Below are 13,164 nucleotides of genomic sequence, written 5' to 3'. Positions count from 1 at the left end.
ATAATGTGACCCCTCCTTCCTCTGATCATCAGACATTGACATTATTTTCTGACCAATGAGTGTTCCTTCCTCTCTGAAATGTGAGACTGCACTGGACAATGACAATTGAGCACAGTAAATGCATGATCATTGCTTGCATCAGTATGTTCCATAATGTGTGTGAACCAACATATTTTTGTTATTAAACAGTGTATTCATCTGCCCACAAGCCTACTGTTCACTCCTCAATATATCTTCATGATGTGTATTCATATCAACCCAATGTGCCACCCCTTAAATTATTATGATCTCCAATGGAGCAAAACTCAAAATGAGTACTACTGAGTCCTCGAAGACACACAATTATTCTTTACTATATAGCCACCGCCAACAGGTAGTTTGACCTAACAATCACAGGTCTTCAAAAGGGCAGTTGGATTAATAGATACAAACGTAACAACCGCATATGATTAATGATCATTACCAAGTCATATAAATAGCATAATTAATCCATTCAGTATGTCAATAGACCACATATTGCACATCCAAAGTGTTGTACAAACAACCATGTGACACATTACATAAATACAAACCAGAAAACTGGTCAGCGATGAATCACAAGGGAGGGAAGATAAGGCAACAAAAAAAAAGAGAAAAAAAATATATAATAACTTAATGACATTCACAATATTTGCCACATTATCACAAACAAATAAAATATAATTATTGTTGATATACATATGATGGTATATTGTGTCATCTTAGTACACTTAATTTAACCAGTGCATTTGTGTGCCCATCACCATCACTCAATAGTGGTTCATGCGAGAACCCGTGATCACCAAACACCTGACCACAATTCCTGATTCACTGATTAGTTGTGAAGGAAATCTACTGGAGATTAGACTGACATTTACTGTTTATGCGCCTCCACAATTGATAATTTCTTCCAAATGTTTTCTTATGACAATATTGGAGGTCTGACTGTCCTATTAATGCCAAAACATCTTACTTCAATCGAACCAATGACCCCAATTATCTGTTTAATGTTGATGCACCTGTGATGGAGAACCCATGTTAGTACCTTAATCAAAGTCCCAATATGAAATCATTTTGAATCTCACAATTTAGAATTTGTATTTTAAGCATTGACTCGGGTTTTTCAGAAAATATAACTATATTTCTAAGAATACTTTTGATGGGTATGTGGTAGTGCAACTTCTGGAACCAATCCGTTTGGGTCTTATTAGCACGTGGACTTGACCTTCTCTCATCCAATCAAACTGTTTGCAATGGAGTCAATAACTCCTAGTACTGAACGCATCCCACCCACAAGCACAAGGGAATCAACAATGTAATCAACAATATCATTGAAAAATGTTTCCCGCATAATGTAACACAACAGAAAGAAAAGAAAGAAAGAAAGAAAGAAAGAAAGAAAGGAAAGGAAGAAAGAAAGAAAGAAAGAAAGAAAGAAAGAAAGAAAGAAAGAAAGAAAGAAAGAAAGAAAGAAAAGAAGAAAGGAAGAAAGAAAGAAAGAAAGAAAGAAAAGAAAGAAAGAAAGAAAGAAAGAAAGAAAGAAAGAAAGAAAGAAAAGAAAGGAAGAAAGAAAGAAAGAAAGAAAAGAAAGAAAGAAAGAAAGAAAGAAAGAAAGAAAGAAAATTCGTGCAAAAGTGTTCTAGATCAACCATGTTTATAAATAAAATGCTCACCATATCCTTACAACCTAGTTACATTAAAATTACAAAATTAATTTACTTTTATTTTTATTTACTAACACTTCATTCATTATTAAACTAAAATGTTTTACCTTGCCAACACAACACCGAAGCCATTATTTCTATTAGCACTATGTGCAAACAGCCGTGTAGGTCTCAGGAGGGGCCAGTATCACTTGGACTCATGACCATTTCCCTACTTATGGTTATAGTCTTTGCCTGAGCCCATAACTTGGAAGTGGTTCATTATCCCATGATTATGAGGTCGATAGGGATATACGTTACAAAGTATGTGCTTCTTCATTGCTGATTGAAAAAGATGAGCTCATGTATTTATATTTTGGGGGGAGAATACTACATCAGTAAACACTTTACTGTTGCTTTAAATAACGTACAGAACAGAGAAGGCATTTAGCAACGAAGGAGAACCCAATCTTTACATTTTTCTACAGCACATGGAAGACACAAAACACTCTGCATTCTCACAATTCACTTAACACCACAAATTGCGACTTAGTTCAGAAAGCTGAGAAATAGGGCCATCTCACACAGCATCCGCATTGGTAATGCCAACTGTAAGCAGTACTGGTCATCGACATGTGTAATACCAACACACAGTGCACTCTCTGTCAGAGTATGATATCCCGCATCTCAACAAGCACCATCCAGAACTGTGTTTCATTTTCTCTCCTTGCAGATGGGCCTTAAAACTAACTGCATCAATTAATTCTCCCAATGGTGTTGCACGTGATGCAAACCAAGATGCCCAGGCGCAACGTTTCAACCTTACCCAGCATCTTGCATTATGTAATGCCCTGCAGGGTGGGTTCTCAATGCCACAACGAAGATAGTGCCAAGCGCATGGTGATATTCTGTGTTAAGCTTCAAGTTATGAATGCTTTGACTTGCTTTTGAGCAAAGCATTTGTAGTAGAGAGGTTTCATCACCTGACTTGAAAAGTCAGGCAGCCATGAGAGCTGGGAGCGAATAGCAATGTTTTTTTTTTTCAGTTTCGCTAGACAGTGGTTTAGCTCTCTGGCAAAGTATCTGAAGAAACATAATTAGAGTGACCCTAGTGTCAATCAGATGCTCTATGATACAGAAAGAGGGCATCATGGTGAAAGCTCTGATATAGATTTGTTAGGGGGGGATAGCTCAGGGGCAACACGCTCACCTTCAGAACAAGACTTCAGTCCAAACAGGTTTTGATTCCTGGTCTGGTAATTAGGGTCTGGAGGCATTAAGTACGATGTAAATCACTAATAATATACTCTGCGACAGTTATTTTGTGGACGTGAAGGAGTGGAACTATATAAATTGTGCAGAGATTTCTTGAATGTGTATTTTTAGTACTTCTGCAAGGTAATGTTGCATTTATCCACCTTTGTGCTACATTGCGCTACATTTATTTGCTGTTATTATTGTTGTCAGTGGCTGCCACTGTTCGTTAAATAATACATTGCGGTTCCCAGTCTATAATGGCTGCCATAAACTGGAGACAGCTTTGCTGAGGCAGCATTTTCATAACGACAGCAATGCTTGATTGGAAGTATTATAATGTTAGCCTCAATCTCACTGTCCCATATTCATATAACAATCGATGTTTAATTCTGCCAGTGGCTATCAAAATGTTATTCCACACTTGACTGTATCTTATTCTGCATCTTACTGTATATCTTGTATGCACTGTATGTACCTAAGCTAATGTACATGTGTATTCTCTGTACCCTTGTTGTACATCTCGTATGTAACCACTTGCAAATGTGCCCAGATACCCTCGGGTTAGATGTGCATTATAAATCAATAAACAAACAAACAAAACAAACCTTTGTAAGGTTCCATATCTATCATGATTATTGTTATTTAGAAGAGACACATTGATTCTTCTCTCGCTCCCTAATTGTAGTCTTACAGGTTTTTGCATTTCGTTCCCCACAGTGGGCAGCTCGCTCCAGAGACCTTTGTGGTTCCAAGCTGAAGGGAAAGCACAAGATTGTTTGTGGAATATCTTAACTCAAGTGTTCACACTCATACTCATTAATTCAAATAATATGTATGAATAGGTGTTTGAGGTGTGGAAACACGCTCAAAGTTTTGCGATGGTTTGCACATGTGTAGTGGTATGCTTTTCCTTTTGGTATCCTTATGGATTGTATGTTCAGTTGAATCTGTAGGAAGAGCTCCTTTTCCATTACAGCGTGTGATAGATTGTGCCGAAAAAGAATATTGTGTAACCTTTTAACATACATTCAGAGGAACTACATGATGTATCCTTCCATTATTAGTTGTTAAAAAAGAAAGAATGTGGTAGCACACTGCTCTGATCTTTTGCTTAAGATGGGAGATGTTGCTGATTAGCAATCTACTTAATTGTTATTACAAGGTGTAGTGGCAAACACGTGTTTAGCACAGAGCGTACTTTGTGAAGGCAAGTTTAAATGTGTTGGAATGGTCAATCTGTCCATTTCGTTTTTAGTAAAATCTCTAAAGGGAGACAGAATGTTCTTGGTGGGAAATCAATTTCCAATCGTGGCGTAACGTTGCCCTTGTGTTGAGTGAGGAAGCCAATCTAAATGGCTGGCATCTAAAGAACACTTGCAGAGAGTTTGCGCTAGTGAAATCAGTGATTACTAGTCAAGTTAGAACTTTAATATCATGATAAGGTGTTCACCTATGGGGACTTAAAATTCGCGTTGATGGTCAGGCGAGTGAGGAAATAACCTTTGGCAGCGTATTTGCCCCCATTATCCATTTGGGACAGTTGTCTGCTGCTGATGAGTGGATATGAACTATTGTGGTTTTTCCTTGATATATAGGCCACTTCCAAGGACGTCATCATTACCCTACTTTGTTAATTATACATGAAGGGGATCTTTCTTTACTTCTGCTTCATCATCCTGGATTAGTCCAAGTGACTAGAACGTGTCTGCCATTCATATCAAACCACACACGTTGGTATAATGTTTAAGCATGCTTCACGATTATGTAGTTTACTTGACGACCCACAGAAGGGAAGACGGAAACAGATACATCTCAGAAACTGACAGAGACCAAACCCTTAAAGTGAGAAGAAGCAGAGAAATTGTGGATGTATATAGCACATGCACAAATCAGGCAGATTTCACAGGAATAAATAAAAATGTTTCCTTGCGACATTCACGATCCATTTTACAAATTATATAAAAGTCACCCTAAACCCAGTGTCCATCTAGCTTTCGGTCAAACATTGCCAACCATGTGCAGAATAGATAACAATTACGCACAGGGGACTGCGTGCATGGGAGTGTGCACATTTCAGGTCGCCCCTGGAAAATGAGACCCATAATGTTTTGTGACAACAGGGACTAGCCTCAAGTTCTTATCCCACTTAAGACATTGACTGTGGGTGCATATATATGCTCTGTAGTTGCACCATGCCAGTATCCCGGCCACATCTTCAGAAGTCTGACTTTTGGGAGAGCAAACTTAGGGCGCAAACTGTTTCCATTCCCTGTCGAGATTCGAGTTTGAGGATACGGCTCAGCAACTCCTGGTTGAATGAAAAATAATGGCTACCAGAGTGGTATTTAAATCTATGGTTTGAAAAAACATGTTTTTCATCGACTCAAATGGAAATGATATTTTATTTTATTTCAAATTCAATAACAAGGCTATGTTACTCATCCTTGGATTAAAGTAAGGAACAAGACAAATGCACCTGAACAACGGTTAAGAAGTTCTGCTGAAATCCTACTACAGACAGTGAATTGACCTCTGCACCCTCTGTCCTCCTTTTCTCAGCCCAAGTAGATTTTCCGTTTAGAAATGACTAAAGAAAGACAGCATTTTGAAAAGTCCTCTTTCTGGAAGGTGACGCATCCCAAAACTTCAGTTTGTGACTCTGCCCAGCGGCTCTGAGAGGCCGTCTTCTTCCATGAAGCATTTCCATCCTCATTATATTCCCTTCTGCTCCCAGAAAACGCAGGGCGAGCCCCCGGTGTTTATTTGTGTTAATGTTTCAAGAGGAGTTTAGATAATCTTAAATGGTCCCCCGGCATGTTGGAGAAAGGAGCCCTCTTCATTGTGTGCAGTGATTTGCTGCTACCTTTGGGTAGTGCAAACAATTCATCGCTTTAAAATGATGCATGACACCACAAGCTTTAATGACTCACACTCCGCCTCAAGAAGGAAGAGTCTTTTGGCAAACAAGGAACTATTTGTACTGCAAAAAATAAAATGTTTAAAAAATATTCTGCGGATCTGTTCAGTGGTTTCTCACGAGTGTTTTCCCCAAAGTACTAGGTGGAGAGGCTAGATTTCTCGCTTATGGTTTAAAGCCACCAAAACATATGACCATTTCCACATTAAATTGAGAAGCAGAATAGAACGCAATCACGTTCTCAGTGAATTCTATCATGCATTACCAACACGTCAACATATATTTGTAAATAGTATGGCATATCGAGAGTAAAGGCAATTGGAATGCAAATAGCACATAGTTCAAGGTGGAAGGAGATGCGGAAGAGATCGTTTTTTTTTTTTAGAGACACACCAGAAAGGTGATTAGGTTCGTTTCAGAAGGCTCACCAGAGACTGCAGATCACACATAATTCCTGGGGTCTGAAATGGTTTCAATGCGACTTTCCCATGTTAAATCATTTCTGTACATGAGGCCCCTGGCGTCCACACAGATGTGAAACCAAATTCACACTTGTGGGAAGATAAATCAAGGTCTTTAGCAGGACTTACAGAAGTCGGTATTTCAACCTGCATATATTCTAATCCCGACGCAGAAAGGATATTGAGAATGGAGATTGTGTGAGGGTGCGAGTGAGGTGGTGGTAGTGGGGTGATGTGATGAGAAAGAGTGAGGGGCAGTTAGTGGGGTACTGCGATGAGGAAGAGTGAGGTGGTGTAAGTGGGTGACTGTTACGAAGAAGATTGATGTGGAATTAGTGGAGGACTGTGAGGAGGAAGAGAGAGTTGGTGGCATTGGCCTTAATGTGATGAAAAAGAGTCAGATGCAGTTAGTGGGGTACTCCAACAACAAAGAGTGAGTTTTACATATCGGGGAGTGTTAGGGAGAATTCGCCAAATGTGCTAATTTCCCTTACCTTTTGAGACCCCATCAACTTTGCTGGATTTCTAGGATTTAATTTTTTACCTGGGAAGAGTGTGAGCTTTTTTTTCCCCTCTTCCATGTATTTTATGTGTGTTTTACTTTTGTGTTCTTTGGTTATGGAGTTTTAACACAACTCCATAGGCATCATCTTTTTCTGTGTGTCACACAACACCTAGCTAGATCAGAGGTAGCCATGTTTTTCAATATGGTGCCCAAGACCTATCTGTAAAAACAGACTCTGGTCATCTTTTTTCGCCATTTCTTTTAGGAAAGGTCTTTCTTGTGTTTGTCTCTGTGCGCCAAACCAGGTCTGGTCCCTTTGTACGGCGGCCTTTGGCGGACTTCAGTGCTGAAGCCCTCCTCTGGCGCCAGGGTGTCTGGGGTGGACTGGATGTGAGGGAGGTGCCCTAAACTCCCTGTGCTTAGCCTCCTAGGAGACCTGAATGCACTCTGGTGTGATTGTCCGGCTGGCTGTCTGGCAAGGACAGCCACCCTGCTGTGTGAGTGACAGCCAGGCTGGAATGAATGGGGGAAAACTGTTTAAAAGCAGGTCTCTGGGACTTGGAAAGCAGAGTTGACCACTGGAATGAAAGAACCGCAGAGAAGAGAAAGGAAGAGGACTGCTGCAACTCCTGGACATCTGGTGAAGCCCTGCTGCAGGTCCGAATTGCCTGAAACTCTGACGACAGAGAAGCCCTTCAAGGTTAACTTCTTCCCTTGATTTTGGAGGGAACAACCAACTCGCAAGCCACCTGGACACTGTCCTATTCTGGTCGAATTCTCTTCTGTTTGCTGTTGAAAACAGATAGCCAGAGGGAAGGAAACTACTGTGCAAACGCGGTCCAGAAATCTTTTCAGCCATCGAGAAAGTGCGTGAAACTTTCCTCAACTACGAGGCTTGACCTCCCCTAAACATTCATCAAACTTTTCGCCTAGCCAAATCCTTTAAAAATCCATGGCAAAGACTTAACCGTTATCTACCAGAAGTGTGCTATCCTATACAAAAGACCCTGAACCATTGACTTTGGCCCAGGACTATTGAGAGGAATTGCTGGTTGCATTTAACTGAAAACCTTTGCCCTGCCTAGGAATGTATTTGAGCTGTCTATTCTTCAAACCTTCTTTTTTCCCTCCTTTATTAAGTATCTGAAGTGCCATTTTGCTCCTACTTCATTTTTCAGCTAAACTTGTTCAGTTACTTACTGGTTGGATTTTTGTGGCGTATTAGTGTGTGATATTGAGCTGCTTGTGCTAGTTTAATGTTTTCTAACTGACTGAGTAAATATATGTATATTCTTTTACCAAGAAACCTTGAGTAAGTGTTTGCTTGAATCACTTTATTGGTTGGTCCTTTGTATAACTTGTTGTACTGTTCACTGTGTGATGTATTAACCCAATTCTGCTCTGCCCTGCGACATCCGTGTGTCCTGGTGGTGCAAGAATTATCAAAATGGCTGCAAAACCCCTATGCGTGCCAAAACCTAAGGAAATTGCCGCTCTACAAGCACAAAAAGATGGCTGCCAAATCTACCATGCATGTGGTCAGTGGTGGAATGGAGACCTCACTGCTGAAACATGTCATTGGGCAGCCCAACATGTAAAGATGGAGCACAGATGAAAAGCAGTGCTTGCTGAAAGAAATCCAGAATCTTGCCTTTGAAATCTTCTCTTGGTTGCTGAAAATACAGAATGTGGTCCAAAAAACCCACAAACATCCAATCTTCTTGTTGGGTGTCACATGTTACTGAATTTAAGAAATCATGGTGAAATTGCAGTATCCTGGAAAGCTGAATTGGTCACAAAAACATCCGCAGCCAGCTTGCCTGCCTGTGAAATCTGTCAAAATTTGGGCGCAGTACTAGCGGCTGCCTGAATGCTGTTTCAAAAGCCTGCATTAAAACTGTAAACTTGCACCATTAAGATCTAATGTCTAAAATCTAAGTGACTTGTTATCAAGAGTAACCTAGGTTGTAACTATTTAAACTTCATGGTTTATGGTCTGGAATCAGTGTTCTAGATGTTTGTTTTAAAATTGCAAGTTTATTTTAAAGAAAGAAAAATGTAACAGAATGACATTTAAAGTAAGCCTGATTTCAAGCAAAACCACAAACAACTTCCCCCACAGGGCCAGGTACCTCCCTTCTGATCTCTAGACCAGGAACTCACATTCATTTGTTGATTAAGAGAGGAGGGGCAGTTGGGCTGCTCTGGTAAGAGCACAATGGGCTTCCCCACAGGCATGGAGATGCTAATCAGGAAGGATTATAAAGGGCCTTTCCAGAAGGAAGGGGGTGGAGATTGCTGCTGAAGCTGCAAGAAGGAGAAGGAGGCAGGGACAGACAACCTTTGTTGATTCACAATTGACAAAAAGCAAATTTCTAAAAAGACTGACAATTTACTGAGGACAATTGTAAAAAATATATAAACCCCCGACTTCTGAACCTAAAGTTTTGCTGCACATTTTGAGAGGAGCCAGAACTATGTGCTATGTTCTGGGACGTAACTGTAGAAATTGGGGTTTTATACCAAATGTAATTATGTCAGAAGTATGAAACTTCACACACTTATGCACATAGGTAATGCGCACAGTTGAACAACATTTTTGATAAACTAGGTATTGTGTTCTGGCCCAAAAGGGATCCTACCATGACGGGGCTTGGAAGAGCCTTTACTCCACAAAATATGTGATCTAGATATGTTATTGTTATAAAGTCTGCAAAATTGTAAATATGTATTATATTAAAAGTAGATTTCATGTTCAAAAGTCAAGGGGAGGATTCTCTGAATCATAAACCCACATCATCATGGTGACACCTTTTTTCCCCTCCAATCAAGGGAGAGGGGAGACTTTAGCCTATAGCTAGCTTAGGGGGCACGCTTATGATAATTCAGAATACACACCCCTTTATCAAATGCATAAATAGAGACAGCTGAGGACTTAGAAACACAGACAGATCAACCCACCATCCCGATCTTGGCGAAGCACCCTGAAGGAGAACTATCCATATTCCAGACTCCAGACTTTGCAAGCAGAAAGGCTCATTGCATAGCTGAACCACTTTCAGCTGAGCCTTAACTTCCAGAACCCATCCCACAAACTTAAAGGGGAAACAAAAGAAGCAGCCGGGCTGTGCTGTACTGCTTGCCTCCCAAATAATTATCTGCAGAACCAGGGCAGATTAATCCCAATCTTGTGCCATGCTGTGCTGTGACCAGAGAGCCATTGCAGATCCAGTCCAGTTCTGTCATGCGGTGACCAGAGCGCCTTGCTGATTGGAGACCCTGTCCAGTCCGGTGTGCCGAGCAGAATCCTAGAATCCCTGACCTGAATCCCTGATGGTTCTGTTCAAGCCTATATAGTGAGTATCTAAAGAAAGGACTGTATCACTATCATATATACTGTCCATAGTAATCCCTATCTACATGCATCCTATCTTATCTTTAGAAACCTGCATTGTTAGAAATCTTTTTGAATTGCCTGAAATTTCCATCTTATCCTATATTCCTTCTGTACTAATATTGTTAAAATTATCTTTGCGCTGATATATTGCATCTGAAGAAGGCAAGCGTCTTGGCTGGCAGTTGCCTTGATCAAGTGGCTGAGCTTCCGTGTAGCAATTGCTTCTTCATAGTCTGACCCTAGTGTAAAGAAACCCTGTTTGTCTTTTAAATGCGCATCCCTGTTTCTCATTGTTACGCCTATCTGAAAAAAATGACCTCCACAAAAACGTCCAAACTTCTTCAAATTGTATGCAAGAAACAATTTAAATGTCTGCTAACATCCACAGCTTTCCATAGAACCAAAAACCGCATCTCAAATCCTTATGGTTCTCCCGCGATCATGTTTACCGCGCACAGAAAAGTTTGCTGCAAATTTTTGTTTTGGCAAAATCTATAATGTGTAAAATAGCTTTTCATTGCACCTGACCTGAAATTTCAGTTTGCACATTGCTCATTGGTGTCAAATTATTGCTAGTGTTTGTCTGCAACCATATAAAGCAGCTCTCATTAGAATTTAAACAATTTCAGTGATTTAAACCAAATTTAGTGTTTTACCCAATCCGTTCAAAGACAACTTGAAACCATGTTGACAGCTTGCCAATCATTCCAGTTTTTCTCTTGTGTTGCTGGGGGGGAATTGGGATTGATACATTTGCTTGAATTCTGCATTCCTGAAACTCCTTGTGATTAAAGAGATTGCTTAGTGTGACATCACCCCATTGGTGATTATTGTATACCCATTAAAAATATTTTGATTGCATTGTGAAATACATAAATAAATATTTTAACTTTGCAAACCAGCCTGATTCCTGGTTCAGTGTGACAGGGGGGGTCCAAAGAGAGGGGCGTGATATAAGTGATACATCTTTCAGAATAAAAGAACTTATAGACACAAATAATTAAATAAGGATTTCAGTTGTGCACTACACTCTAGGCATTGACTTAGGTGAAGTGCCGGATTGAAATTACTTACATCACTTAAACTCTTGAGATAAGTCTGGCCTGTAGTGTTCCCAAAGAGTACTGCAGGTGATTCTGCCTAACAGGGTTGTGTTACAAAGAAGAACAAACATTTGTTATTTATATAGCACTTTAATCCAAAGCACTTTTACATAGAACATATTTACATACATTATTATTATTAGAGTGAGGTGGAGTTAGTGCGAGGCTGTCACGAGGAAGAGTGAGTTGGTGGTGTGCGGGGACTGTAATGAAGAAGAGAGACATGGTGGTAGTAGAGGGCTGTGAAAAAGAGCAAGGTGTGGTTAGTGGGGATTGTGATGAGGACGAGTGAAGTGGTGTTAGTAGGGGACTGCGATGAGTAAGAGTGAGGTGGGGGAGTTGGAGACTGTGATGAAGATAAGTGAAGTGGATTTAGTGGTTGGCTGTGATGAGGAAGGGGGAGGTGTGGTAGTGGGGTACTGTGACAATCATAAGTGAGGTGGAGTTAATGGGGAGCTGTGACAAGTAAGAGTGAGGTTGAATTAGTGGGGTACTGGGATTAGGAAGAGTGAGGTGTAGTTAGTGCTGTAATGCGATGAGGAAGAATGAGGTGCAGTTAGTGGGGTACTGTGACAAGGAAGAGTGAGCTGGGGTAGTGGAGGACTATGACGAGGAAGAGTGGGGTGGATTTAGATGGATACTCCAATGCTGAAGAGTGAGGTGGAGCTAGTGGAGGATAGTTATAAAGGAGAGTGAGGGGGTGTTCGTGGGGGACTTTGATGAGGAAGAGTGGGTAGGGTAGTTTGTGACTCTGATGAGGAAGGGTGAGGTGGAGTTTGTGGGGAACTGTGAGGCAGAAGAGTGAGATAGAGTTAGTGGGGTATTGTGATCAAGGCGAATGAGATGGGCAAAGTGGGGGACTGTGATGAAGAAGAGTGAGGTGGAGATAGTGGAGAACTGCAAGGAGGAAGAGTAAGATGGTGGTAGTGGTGGACTGTGACTAAGAAGAGCGATGCGGTGGTAGTGGAGGGCTGTGAAGTGGAAAAGCAAGGTGTGGTTATTCGGGGACTGTGACAAGGAAGAGTGAAGTGGTGGTAATGGAGGGCAGTGATGAAGGAGAGTGAGGTGGTGTAGTTAGGAAATGGGATGAAGAAGAGTGAGCTGGAGTTGGAGGAGGACTGTGATGAAGAAGATGGGGGTGCGGTAGTGGGGTACTTCAATGGGGATGAGTGAGGTGGGTAGTGGGGTACTGCAACAAGGAATAGTGAGGTGGCACTAGTGGCATACTGTGTGAGAATCCTGAGGGTATACTCACAACTACTCCTCTTGGATCCTCTGTGCAAATGACCTGGGAAAGGTCATCGCTTTTGGATCCTGACCCTGGGTGGAGATGCCAGGGAGTATCACGTGTGTGGAAGGTCCTTGGGGGTTGGGGAGAGGATATCCGCAGGCGAGAACTGGTATCCCCTTTTCTAAATAAGTCAATACCTGTAGCTATTTACTGCATTCTAGCATACTGATAGGTTGAGTGGAGGTCAGTAATGCTACCCACATGCTAATAAATGTTTCTGCTCTTTAGAATGTATAACAAAAGTATAACAACATATATTCTGTTACTTTTCTGCTGCATCAATATGCAGTACATTAAAATATGCTTTGTGACACTTGCATGACAGCTACTAGATAACACGTTATAATATTAATCATGGGTCTTCAATCAACTATAGCTGCAAGACTTCATGTCATACCTGATGTATCTGTGTATATTGAATTTGCAGTATTTTGATGTGATGCACATTTTATAATGCAACTTCCCAATGGCAATACCATTATTGTATATGATTATTTATTGCATGAATTCTATCTGTACCAAGATTTTCCAGGTGCCCACTTCAAAGGAGGTAGAAATGACCCATTGCTCCA

The 13,164-nt window shown here is 40.8% G+C and overlaps 1 protein-coding gene across 6 annotated transcripts in view; it reads left to right on the top strand.

Annotated features, from left to right (window-relative positions):
• HTR2C (5-hydroxytryptamine receptor 2C) overlaps positions 1–13,164 on the top strand; it is a 4,576,123-nt gene that overhangs the window by 1,234,055 nt on the left and 3,328,904 nt on the right. The gene's annotated exons all lie outside the window — the stretch shown is intronic.

Source organism: Ambystoma mexicanum, chromosome 5p, assembly GCF_040938575.1.
Source record: "Ambystoma mexicanum isolate Mex_15411 chromosome 5p, UKY_AmexF1_1, whole genome shotgun sequence".
Lineage (NCBI taxonomy): Eukaryota > Metazoa > Chordata > Amphibia > Caudata > Ambystomatidae > Ambystoma > Ambystoma mexicanum.
The sequence above is the reverse complement of the archived record's forward strand: the minus strand, read 5'-3'. Positions and strand labels throughout refer to the sequence as shown.